Here is a 19,806-nt window from a genome sequence, read left to right as displayed (position 1 = left end):
GCCCTATAAATAACAGTAACAATGACTTCCCAGAAAGGCCATGTTTAGTGTTTGGCATCTAAAGGGATCCCAGGGGCGCTGTGGGGTACCACCGGAGGGTGAAAGGTGGTGTGTGGATGTAGGAGTGTGCGTGTGTGTGTGTGTGGGTGACAGAGTGCATGAAAGTGATTGTGAGTGGAAAACTTGCCGTCTAAAATGGGCAAACATTGTGCAGAAAAGTATTATTGTTTTGGGGTTGTTGTTTTTTTATAGTGAATGTTAGGTTGACTTTTACATGCCCACCAGTCAAATCATTTTTCTTAAGATCTACACAGTTGTTCCTTCACAGAGTGGGGGATTCAGTCCAAGTCTACTCTGCCCTGAGATATAAACACAAACACAATGGAATGGAGGGAATAAATACAGGGCTGAACATGGCTAAAGAGTGAAACACAAAATACCACAGTAATCATCCATTCATACTCCCCAATTACCCTCCAAATGGGGACGCTCATCTATTCAAAATACATCTCGATTCAGTCCCCTGATACAGCAAGCAGGAGCAAGACACTGAATCTGAATCCCAGTTTCTCAAGTGTTATTTTACGAGACTTTTATCAAAAGGAAATCATAATTCACTTGCTGATCTTTCTGAGTAAATTTCACATCTGAGATTCTGAATGGACTGGCTTCAAACCCAGCTTTCATCCTTTTGTTGGCAAACTCCAACTGTATTGCATCAAAATTAAAGACGCGAACAGCAAGAATGCTGAGAAGACTTTCACTATTTTAGATGAATTGGATTTAATTTGAACTTTAAAATGAACTTTATTGAAAGGTCTTCAATGGACTTCATTGACTCTCCTGGCTTGTAAAAGTTGTCATGTTGTTTTTCTGTTTTCATATGACTATGTATGGCCCTCTTTGTTGAGAATCAAGACAGTCAATGATCTTTTTATTGATCAATTAAATGTTTATATTATGTCAGAAAATAATGGAAAATGCCCATCACATTTGGACTCGAGGGTGACATCTTCAAATGACTTGTTTTTCTGAACATCAAGTATATAAAATAGAGAAATTATAATTGTATTATTAATTAATTAATTATTATGATAAATAAGTAACTCAACCCACTAGAACCAGTAAATGTTTGACATTTTTATTTGATGAGTGCCTTAAAATGTTTAATCATTATTTTTATCACTTCATTTGCTGTCTGTCAATTAGTTGACTAATCAATTAACCGACTAATCGTTTCAGCATTATATCTTACAATCAAGTCATCACCCAATTCTGTCAACAGATGATAATTTGTTGACAGAACAAATTATCATTTGAAAAATAGTTCAAGATGCTGTCGAGCATAAATGGAGACAGTTACAGTAGTGTATGCATGTGGAACTGCAGTAGTGCTATCTCAGAAATACTATGAGTTTACATCTGCCTCTCAAATGAGAGTTGGCCAGATTATTGCTCATGCCGTCTGACGGCTGAGAGAAAGAATGTCTTTTTTATTCTTGGGGCTGCAGTATTCATGTAGTGCATAGTATATGTAGTAAAAGCAGGATTCCCCTGGTGGCCACAACGGCAGTGACAGATGCTGTTTCTGTCAGCAATGCCTGACATCGTGAACACAGCTGCCTCTGCATGAATGTTTCATTCAAATTAAACCTCTTTAACGATGATCAAATTAACGAATGCACATCCACTCTCTCTTTCTCGTGACTTCTTAATTGGAATCATTTTTGGTGTCAACCTGACAAAAACAAACGTCTGAAATTGACTGCTTTCACTACAATACAGGTAGATAAGCACACAAACATGCGCGTGCATGCACTGCGTGGGAATGATTGCGATCCTCAGAGAGCTGTTCAGTTGATAATGATGCCGGTCGTTTGACCCGACAACAAGAAGACGGGGAGTAACACGTGTATGTGTGTGACAATGAGGTAAAACAAGAGGGGAACTTCCCTCAAGACAGGAATGTTCCTCTGTTCTGTGCTGGTCGTCTTTATTAGATTACACACTCACACACACACACACACACACACAGAGACATCAGAACATGGTGAAATAATGCTAGGAATGCTAGTTTCATTTTGCTAGCAGGGTTACCATAGTAACCCCAGCTGAGAGGCTGAATGGTCACAGGAAAGACCAGAAAGTTCAACTGGATCCAGTGTAATAAAACAATTGTCACACACTGTAACTGTGGTTCTTATGATGACACAGCATGAGTCACTGTTTGCTGTTTCATTGTTCTCCCCTGCCTAGCTCAAGGGGCTGAGGTTGGGGGGATAAAAGAAAAAAATAAGGTAAAGTGTTCTCCACTCTAGTCATTATTTATTTTCATTTTCTTAAAAGATAATTAATTAATTTTTGTTACATTTTGAGTCTTAATTTGGTATTTGCAAGACGGGGCAAGAAATTAGCTGTCAGGTGATCAGACAGGTTTGTAATCTGGCCAAACTGTTGGTTGTTAACAGGCCAAAAAATTTAGCCAGATTATCCAAACCACTTTATTTGGAGGTACAATTTCAGGTGCAAAAGTGAGCGCACCGGAAATGCCAGTAATAATCCCTCACTGCACAGGAAAACTGCATGTGCAAACAACTACTGTAAGTACTGTAGTTGGTCTGAAAACTGTGATGGATACTTATAATGGACAGTTTGGGTAATAATCTCACTGTTAATCTCCGTCTTTGTTGTTGCTGGCGATGTCTCTGTGTTGCCAGATCTCGTCAATTACTTCAGTAAGTACCATGTTATCATGGCTGATATAACTGATGGACAAAACTACAAACATAAGAGCCAGGTAGTAATAATTTGGGATAAAAAATCTTGAGAGAGGGCGTGGCAGGGAGCAAAGCTGACACAGGTGTAACAGAAGTTTAATGAGCACAAGCACAGGTGTAACTACTAACATTAATGATAGCTACAGTCCACTTAAGTGCCCCAGTTAGCCACTGACATAGCTACATGAAATGCAGCCATCATTAATGTCAGAAATGACACCAGTGCTTATCTCTAATTTTGTCATCCTGATTTTCCATATTATAGCATTGCTATTTTGGTCTATTCTGTACGTGACACAACATCTGTTGCATGTCTGTCACAGACTCTACTAGCCCCACAAATGCAGAGAGTATAATTTGGGCTTTAGCCACAACAGGCACAGAACTCATAGCCTCTGGTTGTTTGTCACATCTGACAACATGAATGTCCACTAGAAAAGAAAAAAAAAAAAAAATTAAGACGCCCCGGACCTGACCTGAAAACTCATCAAGTACAGGGGCAATGAATACTGGCTAAGTAAGGCTAGCCTTGCCAGGAGGAGGGCTTCTTTATTGACAGAGGAACACAATGCTGCTTCAGGATTGAAAGGGCGTCTGCATCCAATCACCCTCCACATCAGTGGGGGTCAATCAGCAGAAAAACATGTAGGACCAGGGCAGAGGGACCGGACGTTATCCCCTCACTGCAACCATACCTTAGTTCTGTCTCAGGGAAGCAAAAGACAAGTGCTTCCATCGCTGATGTCATCTCACCATGGACAAAGCCCGACAGGTACATGTTGCTGTTGCCTTAATGTATTGTAATGTAATGTATTTAACGTGTTCAGATGGTGGTCTGAATGTATCAGACAGATGTTGCTGCACCAACAGCAGTTTATGCTGCACCTGGTCCAGTCCTGATACAGTTCTGCTCTGCTTTAATTGTAAACAATCTTTGGTAAATGTCGTCATTTGCAGGAAATGGTGAGAAGCGGGAAAGGGGGGATGGGAGGACGAGGGAAAGAATTTCTGTCTGTTTGGTTTGCTTACGTATAATAAAAAAACATGTACTTCGCTGAAGTGTTAGAGAAACAGCTAAAACCGCACTTAAAGCTTAATGATCATCTGCTGACATAATTCAAGAATTTTAATCTACCATGTCATCCACTCCTACTGATTATGTAACTGGTTTTGGTACAGTATGACTCTTGCTTGTATAAATTCAGTTCATTTTGGATTACTACATAATGCTGTTAGTTAAAGATCTTTGTAATCGAGCACCATTATAACTATTATTTTAAAATTATTTTAAAAAAGAATACTTGTGTCTCATGTAGTATCTCCTAAATTAAAATGACTCACCTTTTTTTCAGAGCTGAAATCTTGAGATAACAGCGTCAAATTATTTGTAATCAGATAACTTTGATCCATTTAACAACCCAGATCTCAGGAATGATGTGGCCTAAAGAGCAAGAATGTGTTTGTGTAATTTAATCAGCCCAAAACAGCCAAGCTAAGATCTGTTTGGAGGGATAGGTCTGTACATCACGGCCTGTTCATTTGAGTTCACAGAGTCACACAAAGAGCACAAGTATGCCATAATATGTTAAGTGTCTGGTAAGTGCATGATTATTCTTTTCTCCCAGACGCTTTCACCATCTCAAACATTAAGTTCACTTTGTAGTCAGGGTTGTGGCCTGTGGCACAGTCCCAAGCAGGATAGATGGCTCACAGGATTCAGCCCGCCACTTATTACCACTGGAGGGGATCTGAGAGGAAAGTGTGTGCGAAAGAGAAATGTCTGCGTGTGTGTGTGTGTGCGTGTGAGTGAGAGAGGAGTACAGCATGTTCTCATGTGTCCCTCTGCGAGCTCTGGTGTCATCACTGGGGGTCCATAAAGTAAAATATTCCTCACAACTGCAGCCAAACATTACAGCATAACAGTAAAGACAACATACACCAGAGTCAGAGCACAGGCAGCTTTGTCTAATGTCATTCTGTTTGACTCATTTTAGAGGTGTGGCTTCACGTAGCAAAAGGTCACAACGTTTATCAATATGTGCTGTATTTCTGTCTCTCTTAGCACTGTTGTGAGTGTATGTTGCTCTGTACACTGTCACATGGCACTGCTACTACTGCTGTTACCACAACTCTCTACAGTTCTACAGCAGGACAACCAGACAAAAGCAAAAGAAATCAATGTTTTTATTTTTTTTATTTTTTACTGAATTCCATGCAAGCTGTTCAATTGTAGAATTTTATGTATTCATTACTGGATGGGGAAAAAACTTCAGTTTTTCATCCAGTACCTCCTTTTGTACAGACAATTCAGTAAAAAGTGGCATTTTGCCAACAAATGATTGAAGTTCCCAGTTATTCTTAACGCAGCTGTGTTCACTTTTGTGCCATTAAATATTTTGCAAGGTCACTCTGTCTCTGTGACCTTAGACACCAACAAAAACACTGGAACAGCTGTAAAGACTGCAGCTGCAGCTGTAGCTCACTTTGTGCTCAGGAGCATACAGCTTCTCAAATAATGATATGTTGCCAACAAGTTTATGTTTTGGTCCTGATTATTTATTTCGTAGCAGAATGTCTGAACATGGCCCTGCACACCCACACAGGTGTTTTCAATGTCTGGCTGATTAGACTTCTGCTCAGGTTGAAGGTGGGCGGAGCTGTGGTGGGAGTTGTATGAGGTCAATGGACTACTAAGAATGTATTTTGCCCCGCCTTAACAGGTGCAACAAAGCTGATAGAAGAGTGAGATGTCAGTGAAACAGTCTGTACATGCCCACACAATCCTTTAAAAGAGCTCAAATCGCCAAAATAATCAAAATCACTTGTGTGAGTTGGGTGTGAAGTGAAATGTTGAGTTTTTGGTGCACATCTGGGACTGAAATTGTAATTTTTTTTATAACATGTTCACTGTTTTCCCATGTCCTGCACGTCCTGAAAATTGTGTTATTTTTTTATTATCAAAATAGTATTACTAATACCAAGGATTGTGTAGCTGGTATGTACTTACTGATTGCTTTCTACATTGTTGTACAGACTTCCAGGTATACAGTCTTAACTGATATTGGCAGCTTCTTTAACTAAGTCAATAAAGGAATTGTTCGTCATCTTGGGAAAAACTCTTATTCACTTTCTTGCCGAGAGTTAGATGAGGAGATCGATACCACTCTCTGTATGCTAAATATGTAGCAGCCGGTTAGCTTAGCTTAGGATAAACACTGAAAATAGGGGTAAACGGCTATCCTGGCTCTGTCCAAAGGTAACTAAATCTGCCTACCATCTCCCTAATTAACATGTTATTTCTCGTTTGTTTGATCCGTGTAAAAACGACAAGTCGCCCTTTTATGGGGGATTATGTGCTGAACTTTTTCTTGGCCGGAACATACTGCGGAAGAAAATACTGAATCTGTTGTTTGCTGTGATCTGATGTTCAGCATCAGCACAACAGATAGGCAACTTCAATATCAAAATGCGGGCTTTAGTCCCCCAAAACCCTTACAGTTTGAGGTCTGAACTGAAGTTATTTCATTAAAAGCATCAGCGGCAGAACCACAGCTTTTTCCTCTCATCGCTGTCGTCACACATCTCCACCCCTGCCACCTTCATCCCCTCCGTCCCTCCCCTCTCCGACGACTGTATCCCCTGGCAACAGCCTGGCGAAAGCAGCAACAGGCAGCTTCTTAGCCCAAAGAGAAAGCATCCTCATCCCCTAACTCTTCCTCTATTCACCCATACACCTCTGTAAAACACTGAGATTGATTTCCACATCTTATTCATGTTTCAAAGTGGCAGAAAAGTAAAAATAAAGGAGTCTCATCCTTCACTTCTTCAAGCTTCTGCCTCTCACCAGGCTTATGTAATCCTGGCATGCAGATGTAAGCAACAGCACGTGTGTGTGTGTGTGTCTATGTACTCCCTAATTGTCATTTGTAGGCTACAGACTGCTCTGACCTACTCTATAGTGATCAATAGTTTTCTCTCTCTTTCAGAAACGCATGCACGCACTATTGATCTACCTCCCAACTCCTCCATCATCCATTCCTTCCCTCTCCAAACTTATTGTACTCTTTCCTTTCTATAGTTCTTCACATTGGTCTCACCTCACATCCACACAATCAGTTAATAAAATAATCATTGTTAAGGTGTGTAATTAGTCCTTTACTTCAATATTTTCTTATCAATACTACAAATGGTTTTAGCAAAAGAAAGAGTATTTTGTATTTATACTGCATTACATACAATCAGAGCTGAAACAATTCGTCGATTAATTGATTTATTGTTTGAAACCAAATTAATTGGCAACTATTTTGATAATAAGTTAATCATTTAAGTTGTTTTTTAGCAAAAATTCCATAGATTTTGGGTTTTCTCATGTGAATATTTGCTAGTTTTCTTACTATTTTATGATATTAAACTAAATATCTTTGGACAGTTGGTCTACAAAACAAGAGACTTGAGTATGTCAACATTTGACTTCATTTTTTAATTATTTTTTGACATTTTAGATTGACAAAAAGATTAATTTAACCAGAGATTAATCAGTAATGAAAATAGTGATCAGCTGGGGTCCTACAATTATTTTAAGGATTTTGAGAAAACAAACTGAGGGTCGAAAGCGTCATAATGAAAGACCTAAGAAAGTGTTGTTTCTGTGGTGAATGGTTAGCTATAATGTGTCGGGGGGGGACTGTTTCCTAAACAAAAAAACACTTTCTGTAATGACTTGAGCAGAAGAGAACATTTAGCTCTGCTCTTACATAGATTTACCTTCCACATACAAATACACTTCAATGCTTGGTGTGGATTAACAGGCTGGGTGTTAAGATTAGCAGAACTACAGCGGCTGCATTATGTCTACATGTCCACATGCATGGATGTAATCCGAAAGCGTGTTTGGTGATTCTGCTCCCACTCAAGTATACATAACTCAAGCATGAGGTATACGACTAACACACAAAAAGGAAAAGGCTACTAGAGACACACTAGAATAAATTAAATTGCACTTAAAAACTACCAAAGATACTGTATGAAAAGATCATCAAAACACTGCAGATTCAGGACAGGAGACATGGACAGACAGTGAGGTTACAGAGAGTGTTTGTGAGAGTTGGAGCTAATTGTGTGATTCACTCAGCTCTAATAAAATTATAGACAGGCATGAGAGAGACAGAGAGAGGAGGATCTGAAGACAGAGACATTATTCAAGAAAGACATTCATTAAAACAAGGAATGAGCTATAATAACGAAGGAAATAAAAGAGAATTCAAAGAACAGCAGGATCTACAGCAGTCAAAGTGGAAGAAGAAGAGCAAGAGAGGAAAAGTAGATTTAATCGGAAGAGGAGGCTGAATGGAGTGAAATCTAAATTGACTTGGACAGGCAGGTGATAATGTCCTAGATACGCAGCGAAGGTGCAAGACAGGGACCACACACACACACACACACACACACACAAACAAACAAACAAACAACAACACTAGTCTACCTCTCCGTTGGGGCTTCCAGCACAAAGTCCATTTCCATTCAAATTCCCGCTGGAGTTCCCATTCCTGTTGTTGTTTCTGAACTGATCCGCAGCATCTCTGTCCACCACTTCTTCACCTCCTCCATCTCTCTCTCCTCCACCTCCTTCATCTCCTGTATTCTCTCCATTCTCATTCATCTCCTCCAGAGCGATGCTGAACTGGGCTAGGGTTCGGACCATCTGCAGCATACGGAACGGTCCGTGTGCCCGAGCGCACGCTCAGTTTGGCACATAGACACACACACGAAACAACCAGAAAACACCTGCAGGGTTTTGTCTGTTTGTTTACTCACACAAACTCGGTCTTCATGTCCGCAGAAAAATGGCAGAAAAAACAAAAGACACACCTGAGGATCGAATGAATCACCACCTTTGCTCTTATTCACAACATAAAATAAACATGTTCCTTCCTTTTTTCTGTCCTCTCCTCTTCCTGCAACAAATGCTTTTAAATAATTGAGCCCTTCAGAAAGCAACCTTTCTGCAAATTCTCTACTCATCCACAAATTCAGTCTTGTGTCTTCAGTGTGTGTCAAAGTGTGCGTCTGTTCTGTGGCAGGTAGGCTCAGCAGCGTAGCTCGTCACTGCGTGTGTGTATCTGTTTCTACTGCATGGGTGATGTAAGCAAGATCGGAGCGCATGTCGCGGTGTGTGTGAGGACCACAGGAGAGCTAAAAAGTGTGTGCGTCTGTGTGTGGGTGTGTGTGTGTGTCATAACCCCCCCCCCCACCACCCCTTTGGGTGTGTGTAATGAGAGACAGCAGGCAGGGCAGACGCTCACAGCACTCAGCTCCGCTCAGCCAGACTCGACTAATCCCCCGATAAATAATCGATTCAGGGATGAGGAGGGGGAGGATGACAGAGCTGTCCATCCATCCATCTCCCTCTAACTATCTTTCAAATGACCCCTCTGCCATGGTAACAGCATTTTAGTGTCACACACAGTACCAATGATTTGATGACAACACTGTCTAAAGTTGCCTTCGTCTCATCGCAGTTAAATGCTCCATTGAAAAATACAGATTTGAATGAAAATGTCCTTTCTGTCTATTCTATTTCTATGCAGGCACACTGAATGGCAGCAGCCCACAGATAACCATGACAACAGTGAGCAAGGGTGTAATTTTAAAGGACCATACCTATATTTTGGATGGACTTCCCATCTTCCAGGCTGCTACTGGTTTCCATTTTATGGCTGAAACTTATTTTCATCATCTATCAATCGGACTATTTCTTAATTCATCAATTAAAGAGGCACTCCACCATATTTACACATGATGATCAGTTTACTCATCATGAGGTGTACTACACAGTCTGTGATAACAGTTGTATACTGTGATACATGATTCTGGAGGGAGCTTGACAAAGTTAATTAAAAAAAGCCCTGATGATGTTGTCAACCAGGTTATCTTGGCACCCTGCATTACAGACTGGAGGTATGGGGTTTGAAAGAAGTGGGAATTTAGGAGGTATGGAGGGTCTAATGAAAGACACTGTTGAGCTGCATTACGGGAATTGTAGGATCCAGCGTTTTTGAAGCTTGACTGATACTAGGGACTAAAAGTCAGGATATCTCAGCCTCTGTTACTTCGATTTTTACCATTAAAACCATTTTTGCCATTTTTAAAAATCTGTCTCTTGTGAGTCCCTCAACTTTATGGAAATGCCACGCTAAATTGATGGAAGTCTACTATATATGAGAATATAATGAAAAATGGCCATTAAATCAAAAACCACCTACCCAAAAATATTCAATTCACTCACATTGGAGAAGCTAGAAATTCTGAAATAGGTGCCAGGGCATTTATTTGAGACAGGCTGTAATTAGAGACTTAATAACTTCTAATATACCCTGTTTTATAAGTATGTATTTTAATCATAATTTAGAAAGAAGTCGTCCTGTGTTCCACTGTAGTTGCTATTTTTGCTGTAAACCCTACCAGTTGGGTATTTCCCCTTCAATGGACGACTTTTATAGTGAAAAACTTCAGGAAAGGTTGAGTTGAAAAGTAACTTAATATTGAGAAAGCACAGCAAATTCAGATTATGCTGAATTTCCATGGCAGTTATTATACTGAAGTACAGGTACTGATAATTTAGTTTTTTCCTCCTCAGGCCCAATTTTTATTGGCCATTATTTCAGTTCTGGCTTTATGTGAGAATTTTCGGTTTTCGTGCCTTCATACATTTTTAAACAAATTGCAGTTGCAATAAGGACCATCTTCCATCGTCCTTGCACACACTATTTGGGGCAGTTTTCCAAAGAGTTCCTATCAGCAACTGCACTACCACATAAAGTTAATGGTCTAAAACATGCATAACCGTCAGTACAACCCTTTAACAATTCATAAAGTACATGCACCGACATTAACACGTAGCCAGCAAGCGGACACCCTTTTGTAACGCACATAGGGACGCTCACGGAAACACACACACATAGAAAAAAAGGAAAAAAATCTAGATATGTGACCAGAGCATAAAGACGCCAAAACTGCAATTTTGACAAAAGGCTAAAAGAGATTGTGTGCGTGTGTATGTGAGTGTGCGTACATGAGCCGGATGGCACACATTGCCTGAGACCTTTCATGAGTGCATAAATCTAAAATGCAGTTTTAATGAAAAAGTTACATAAGTAGATGGCACGGCATGTGGGTTTGAGCTGAACTGCTTGCAAGTAAAGTGAGAGAAGCAACAGTAGATTTAAAAATAAAGTGCACCATGCAATATTAATACAAATAACAAGCTTCAAGTGATTTAGTGTCAACCAGAGCACTTCTGCACACTTTTATAGTTTGACTAAGATAACAATAAACACTGAGAACGTAATGTAATAGAATAAACTGATTCACCGCATTCAGTTTAGTCCTTCCCTGAAATGCGCTGAATTTTTTCACATTCAAGTTAAGCATGGCATGACGGGGCTTTTGTCTTCTTCAACCAGCAATAAACCCAAACAGACTTTAGGCTCTTTCTCTCCAACAGAGATCAGATGGTGACAACAGAAAAAGGTCACAAAAGGACATTTAAAGGTCAAGCTTGTGGCAGGAAATTGCCCTTTAATCCTTGTTGCCATAGAAACAATAGATGGTTTTGAAGGTCTGGTGACAAAGATCAGAGATGACAATCTCTCAGGCGTGTTCGGAGTTGGAGCACAGAAACGTTTAATACATATACTCGGGTCTCTGGGCCATACATCTATTTCCTTTTTTACATGAAGGTTTCTATTTCTTTAGCAACAAACCGCCTTTAACACCAAATAAAGGGCACCTTAATGCCATAGTAAGCAATAACTCAAAAATCAAACTAATAAGTTTCCTCTGAGGTTTGATGTTTTGAAGCTCTGTAAAGAATAAACAGGGAGATGTTTCCTTATTCCTTTATATCTGCATCTCCATGTTTCTATTTTCATTCCTTTACTCAACCCACACACATTCATGCTAACATTTCTAACTCTTCTTTTTCATTCCCTCCCAAACATTCAGTCTGATGTATTAATATTTCAAGTGAGGTGGCTACTGTGAAGTCAAGACCTTCTACTTAACTTGTACTCTTACAAGCATCAAGGCAACCATGTCTGCATTAAAATATAAGGCTGGCATTATTCGGTATTCTTCTTATAGTCAACAAATCCCATTAAAAAGCCAAAACCAGCCGCACATTAGTCCGTCTCTCAATACTTGCTGACTTACCTACCATGTCTGTGCCACGCAACCCCAAGCCCATGTGTTCCTACTGAAGGCTTAAATATGTAACTATAATTTCAGTTTTTAAAAAGGTTAACAAATTTCCTAAAACAGCCGGCACTGCAGTTTTTAGCAGTCGCTGCTCAAACAGATGTAAATTGTGTATTTGTAGGGGACTATTTTCAGTCACGGATTAATACACATTTGGTGCGGTAGTGAGTATTTACAGGATCAGGACAGTGTGTGTACTCCCTGAATGAGTTAGCAGCTCATGGCTGACCAACCCAAATTGTCTTGGTCAAATTGGTCTGCATTCACACACACACACACACACACACACACACACACACACACACACACACACACACATACCCCCTCCACACAGACTCTTAACTACATGGCCATCAGATGATCCCTGCCTCCTTTTCTAGGAATTATTTAGTGTGTTTATTATTTTCCAATTCAGTCTGGCAGAGACAATAAATTATGATAAAACAGGGAGTGAATCGAACACAACAATGATTATGATCTACAGATCCACCAGAAAAATAAAATCTGTGGCCTGATTATTACCATCAATCATCAAAAACAAAAAAGCTAAATTAAAATTTCTACTGAGTCTAATGGTTCTCTATTCATGTGTCAACACATTCAACAGCATTTATAAATAAACACACCAGAACACCATAGATATACCACCAGATACGCATATGTGTCAGATCATGTGTGGGCTGAATTTGCACCCCTGATTCAACCTTGTATTTCCTCCCCACCCTGCAAAGAAATGTGTGTGTGGTTTAATCCTTGCTCAGCTGCCCCGCCTGTCTGTGTCAATGAGTGTTACTAAGTGCTGCTAAATGCTGATGTGACATCTGTATCCCTGCCTCTGAGCCAATATCGCCCCACAAAAACTGAGTCAGTCTGGAGGGAGTCTATAGATAAACATGTAGGAGGACAGATGACACCTGTCAGCATACCCACTGGTCCACAGGTGTGCGTGTGTGTGAGAGAGAGAGAAAGAAAGAGTAACCTTAGGAGAGGTGGACGCATGACTGCCCAAACAGATCAAAACAGATTTCCCATCACACACCTGTGCATGTATACAGCTTGTACCATCTGTGTGTGTGTGTGTGTGTGTGTGTGTGTGTGTGTGTGTGTGTGTGTGTGTGTGTGTGTTTGTCCAGTTATCCATCTGCCGCTTATCACAACAACCTTCATACGGTTACAGGTAAAAGTAGGACTGAATGAAACATGATTTATGCACTAACATCACGTGTCATTCAGGTGTGTTTGTGTTTGTGTGTGTGTGTGTTTCATGTTCTTATATCCCAGTGGGGACTTTGACTTGAACACACACTAACCCATGGGGACCTGTGTCACCTTGGGGACCACAATTAGAGACTGCTTTTTGAGGGTTAAGACGTGGTTTTAGGGTACAGGTTAGAATTAGGTTAAGGTTAAGGTAAGGGGCTAGGGAAAGCATTATGTCAATGACTGTCCTCCACTGAGATAGTGAAACAAAAGTGTGTGTGTGTGTGTTTGTGTGCAGCAGGTGTGTGGAGCTCTGTTAGCTTCTCATGTCAGTGCTGGATAACCGGATAATGACAGATGATTCCAGGAAAAAGAGGAGTCCCACTGCTACCTACAACATGGGAGGTCAGGATAAAGCTCTGTCTCTTCATAGTGAGTCCATTTACTCACACACATACATAAACAGTATCCACAAGGGGGCAGTAGTCATACTGAAAAATCATTACAGAGTATAACTTTTTTTCTTCCTGCCACAGGGTCACAGTTAAACATTTCTAGATAGGGCATTAAGGGATTCATTCAGAGGCCATGTAATGTCTCCTGTATACTAGGATAAATTCAGAAAATATTTATTTTACAGACAAATGATAAATCACTACATAAAATAACTTAATGACTTATGTCATACTTGGTTTTAGTTATTTCCCAAATGTCTTCTGGTCAGAAGCGCCAGTCATAAAGACTTTATTAAGCAAAGTAAACAACAAAGGGCATCTAATAGAGCTGTGATTGTTTACGAAACTGTAACATGTAACATGTGAGAGAGAGAGAGAGAGAGAGAGAGAGAGAGAGAGAGAGAGAGAGAGAGAGAGAGAGAGAGAGAGAGAGAGAGAGAGAGCGCGAACACACAGGTAACCAGACCTACTTGCTCTCCAAATACGCCCTTATGGGATGGTGTCGATTTGTGTGTGTGTGTGAGAGAGAGAGACAGAAAGAGAGAGAGAGAGATACGTGTGCCGTGAAAAGAGTCTTTGTCCCTGAGAGGTGAGGCTGAGGCAAGGACACGATTGGTGCTTAGGCTAATAGACACGTGCACAAACACACACACGCACGCACCCACACACACACACACACACACATATTGGAGGCACCCAAGAAGAATATCCCTCCGCACTGACACACATGGATACACACACGTGAAGACACCTGAGATGATCTGATATATCTATGAAGCAACAAACAAAACTGATGAGGAGAAACTCCAAGACTCAGAGATGCGATTGTCCAGTTTTTTACTAAGCTACCTGCTATAGCTCAATAAACTCCCCACTGGAAGGGTTTCAGGACAAGCACAGCGGACGCAACTCGAGCCACTTTTTGAGTTTTTATTGTGTACACATACACAATAATCATCCACAAGCTAGTTATATGTAACGTTTTAGCTCGTCAATTAACTAATCAATTAGGTTGCTAGGTTGTAAACCTGCAATGAAAACACAAAAACAAACATCAGAATTAACTGATGAAATTACACAATCATGAGATATTAATTCTTAATCTGAATTACTAGCAATGCCAGTTTACAGACACTCACCGGCAAGCGTACCAGTCCTGATCAACAACAGAATGAAAATGAACCTAGGTGGCGCTTGTGCACTGACTAACTTTGCATATACAGATACACAATCTGGTGACTAGGAACGATAATTAAACATATCTGTAACCTAGTAAGATTAGAACATATGTGAAATATAACATAAATGTGCCTGCATTAAGAATAAGATGGTAAATATACACACTTATTTCTTCAAATACCCCAGAACATAATAATAACATCTATCACTTGTAAAATACAAACGCAAAACAAATAGTGACACCTGCTGGAAAGTTCTACAGCAATTAAAACCCATAATCATGAAATTACCAGTCAAAAAGTATTGAAAATATTCCTTTTTACACAATCTATGACTAAATGAACACATATTTGATTTGAAGAGTGGAATGGAGTAAAACAATCAATGTCATGCAAAGATCTGTAACCGCACAACTTGAATCAGAGTTCCTGCAGTCACTGGGATGTTTAACGACTTTTCACTGACTTTAAAGGCATTGCTTGATGGCCACAAAATTGTAATGCTTTGGAGTGAGTGCTCATTTATTACACATCTGATCTTTTCAAGAAATCAGTGTATCAAGTATGGATCACAACATCACTCTCACAATGTGGATTCAAGTGCTTTCAATTTAAATTATTCTTTTTTTTTGTAATAAAATTTCATTTTTAAGACAATTTAAGCCTTTTATAAATTAATACCCACAAACTTTAAGGTATTTCCAAGACAACTGCTTTCCATGAAACTGCATACTACAGTAAGTTAAGTGCACTTTTCATCTTCACAGGAACTTTATCAGCATCCTACAGGAGATATCCGAATCCAACCAGACAGCATTACAGGGACACACCAGGAGGAGCCTTCGACGGACTCTACATCTATGTTCTCCATTTCCAGCCCTACCGCAGCCAAGCTGACATCTCATCCACTTCCTGTCCAGCAACCTATCCCACAATGCACTGGGATCCAGAGATAGCCATCAGCCACAGAGACTAGTCTTAACCCCAACACCACTCCGGAAATACCTTCTCTGTGTCTCCATCTCTCCCGCCCAGTATGTCCTTTCTGCCACCCTCTGCCATCTTTTTTTCTCTTTCTGATAATTTCTAGAAATCCTCCCATCTCTCTTGCACTGCCTCCATCACCAGACCCTATCAGTTTTTCAGTCAACAGTGTTATTTTTTTTAATCCAGACTGCAAGGCTTTGTGAAATTTCAGAGTGCACTTAGCAGACAGTTAGTCAGCATCGTTCCCAGCAGATTGGACTGTTATAATACTACAGTTTAGCCAAGACTAAACACTATACTGTGTATTAAACCAATCTCTCTCTTTTCCACTTCATACTTTACTTTTCACTTTCTTTCTCCCCCTTTTCAGTCCTTCTTCCTCCCCCTTGTTCCTCTTTCTCTCCATGTCCCCTCTTTATCCTGCTTTCCTCTACATTCCTGACCCCTCACAGCCTAAATTCCTTGCATGTGTGTATGTGTGTATGTGTGTGTGTGTGTGTGTGTGTGTGTGTATAGGTTGGTTGGCTAGTAAAGCTACAATAAATGAAGTGTCTTATTACAGCTTTAGGTAATCAAAACATATGCCGGGCTTTTCAAAAAGGATTGAATGGAGCTAAACCTTTCCAGGAAAACTATGTCAGAGAATATAGAGCAGCTTTGAGTAGATTTACAATAATGAAAATGCTCAAAACGCCACAAACACTGGGACACCGGGGAATTTCTGTACTGTGTCTGTGCACCACAGGCAGCAAAAAAGCCAGTCTGAACTCATACAATGAATGGTCAGAGAACAACACACACACACACACACTAACAGAGGAGTGACAACAATGCATCAAAACAAAGGCTGATCTCATGAGAGGGTGTAACAGGGTGGAGAAAAGGTAACGAAACACAGAGAATAAGGTCTAGCAGAAGGAGAGAGATGTTGCTTTATCAGGGTTTAATCCAGGGACTCAGACCACTCTCAGAATGTTAAAAATCCCAAACTCCATGTATTTCAGTGAGGAATGTAACTCTTAAAGAGTAACTTCACACTATTTTGGAAGGAGGAAAAACATGGCTGCACTGGTCTTTATGGGTTAAAAAATCTGTTGAACTTCTGAAAACACCCAACATCACAGCTGGGTGTGATCAGTTGTGATCTGTTGTACTCGTGATCACACTATGATGTAGCCTTGTACTTTAGTGCCACGCTACATCACAGCTGCACAGGTTGTGAAAAAAAGCATGTTGTCACCACAAGTTGGCAGTGCAAAGCAGGATAATCAACGTGGGTGAAGTTACTCTTTGTAACTTTTCTTACCTGTTGCAGCCAGGAGGGGTGTTTTTTTTTTTTTTTTTTACTTTTGTCACAGAGCATGAAGTGAAAAAGTTGAAAATAGTTTTATGAAGATGGAGTATGGATCACCTGCCCAACTGCAACAGGCAACCAATGAGTTACAAGGGATCTGGTTTGATTCATCTGTACTTGACAAAAAGCCAAAAGCTTGAAGAAAAAAAAAACAAACAAACAAGATTATATCATATTTGTTCTTCTGGAGCACCTGGACAGGATAGATGCACATGTTTTCACACTGACTGAAGAGATCTGGGAAACCCCTCCATATTCTCACCGACTTCTTCATTCCTAACTCGCTCTGTCTCACCCTCTCATGGCTCGTCTAGCGTTATCAGTGGGTCTTATTCTTTGTCTGAACAGGGCCTCACGCAGCAAATCTCTGCTTCACACTCACACTGTCGCACACTTACACACCTGGAGGCTCTGTGGTACAGCAGCTGCCCACTGAGCAGCTTCACTCGTGCTGTGTGAAAGTGAAAGTGAATACAGAGTGTAGTGATTGAGGGAGCTCACACAGATTCAGTTCAGGAACTCAATCCTTGCATAAACCTGCTCCTCTAAAAACGCCAGAGCCTTATTGGGCATCTGGATAGAAGTTGTTGCTTCTTTTCAGGTCAATGAAAGCCTGGTGGTAGCTTTGTTACACAGCCCCGAGGCAGTGGCAGCAGAGAGGGCAGGCAGTCACCGCCCAAGTCAACCAGCACAGATTTTCACCTTTCTGTTGCTGCTACAGGCGTTTGACCATGTCAGACCTTTTCTACTTAGCACAACCCTATTCTTGCAGCTGTGTGATTCTGAAGAGACCTGTGCAGGGTCAACTGCTGCAGTTGTCACTTTTCCCTCTGCAAGGGCTTTAAGAGTCAGTGACACCTGACAGTCTAATGAGAGGGCTGCAGAGCAACTCTTTTGAGACTGGTTCAGTGTGGACAGGAAGGCAGGTGAGTTGCGGAGACAGAGAGATGGAGCAAGAGAAAAGCATCAAGATCAAGCTCTTGTTATTGGCCAGTCAGTTGCTATGTAACACTGGTTGCCACAGAAACATCTGAATGGAAGAGAAAGCATGAATGAGAAAGAAAAAACCAAGCAGCACAGAGCACCTCATGATTAGCACCTACACACACACAAACATTTACCCTGCGGCGTCACACTACAGAGGCTTTGCAGCTGCGTCACGAATCTCCTAGCAACAACATCTGGCACCATCATGGAGGCCCAACTGGATAACTGGCTGTGAACCACTATTACATATGACAGGCAGGCCAGAAATAGATACCCGTAAAAAAGTTTATTGTCAGGTATGTAAGGTCAAGTGATTAATGCAGCAGCAAAAGATGCCCAATAAGGTTTCCAAATGTAGGTTATTATGATACATGTAACTTTCTTATCCTTAGCCAGAGTCTCTTTTCCAAAGCCAAGAGCTTATAAAGAGTCAGCTCTGTTTTGTATATAAACAAGATTAAGAGTCTACAGCCACGCTAGTGGCTCTGTTAGGCTGTACTTAGGCACAGCGGTTCTTTGAGCCAAATGCTAACATAAGCATGCTAACATGCTCACAATGACAAAGCTGACATGCTGATGTTTAGCAGGTGTAATGTTTGGCATGTTCATGGTTTTAGTTTGGCGTGTTAGCATGCGAACATTTACTAATTAGCACTAAACAAAGTACAGCTGAGGCTGATGAGAAAGTCATTGTTCTTCTTCAGGTATTATTAACCACAGTATTGGAAAAAGTTTCATTCAGACCTGATGATGGTACTAAATGAAAAGTCAGAGGATCACCAAAGTGATTACAGTTCATCCTGAGGGGAACATGAATGTGTGAACCAAATTTTATGGCAACAGGTGTCAACATATTTCACTCAAAACTACAAATGGCGAATCAGAATCAGCTTTATTGCCAAGTAGGTTTACATATACGAGGAATTTGCTTTGGAATTTGGTGCAAAACAATAAATATAGTAGAAACATAAGAAATATAAAGCAAGTACTGCAGGTCAAAAATCATAAATATTAAATTGATAATAAGATATTAATGAATATAAATAATTACTATAAGAAAATATTAAAGAATATGTACAATATGACTGTTATTTAAAGAATAACATGGACCACAGCCTCCTGCTGATGTTCAGGTCCCACTTGAGGTCCTGAGTGATGATGGTGCCCAGGAAGTGGAAGGACTCCATAGTGTCGACAGGGAAGTCACACAGGTTGAAGGGGGCGGGTGGTGCTGGGTTCTTCGTGTAATCCAGAACCATCTCCACTGTCTTAAGAGCGTTGAGCTCCAGGTTGTTCTGACTCCAACAAGTCACCAGATGGTCAATCTCCCACCTGTAGGGAGAATCTTGCCCACCAGAGATGAGCCCAATGAGAGTGGTGTCATCTGCACATTCAGGAGCTTGACAGAATGATGACTGGAGGTACAGCTGTTGGTGTACAGGGAGAAGAGCAGAGGGGAAAGAACGCAGCCTCTGAGGGGAATCGGTGCTGATGGTCCGGGAGTCAGAGACATGTTTCTCCAGCCTCACGTCCTGCCATCTGTGTACTACTCCCGTGCAATATTTAGTTTTCCCATGTTAGTTTTTCCTATTTATTGACATTGATATTATATA

The 19,806-nt window shown here is 40.6% G+C and overlaps 1 protein-coding gene and 1 long non-coding RNA gene across 2 annotated transcripts in view; one reads left to right on the top strand and one right to left on the bottom strand.

The window, feature by feature from the left end:
- LOC122879463 (rho guanine nucleotide exchange factor 17-like) overlaps positions 1-19,806 on the bottom strand; it is a 69,811-nt gene that overhangs the window by 22,624 nt on the left and 27,381 nt on the right. The gene's annotated exons all lie outside the window — the stretch shown is intronic.
- Positions 2,489-19,042, top strand: LOC122879466. Its single transcript, XR_006378711.1, has 3 exons — positions 2,489-3,549; positions 13,531-13,664; positions 15,633-19,042. It is a non-coding gene; the product is annotated as an uncharacterized LOC122879466 (long non-coding RNA).

Source organism: Siniperca chuatsi, linkage group LG7, assembly GCF_020085105.1.
Source record: "Siniperca chuatsi isolate FFG_IHB_CAS linkage group LG7, ASM2008510v1, whole genome shotgun sequence".
Taxonomy (NCBI): Eukaryota; Metazoa; Chordata; class Actinopteri; order Centrarchiformes; family Sinipercidae; genus Siniperca; species Siniperca chuatsi.
Note: the sequence above shows the minus strand (reverse complement) of the source record. Positions and strands in the feature narration are given on the sequence as shown.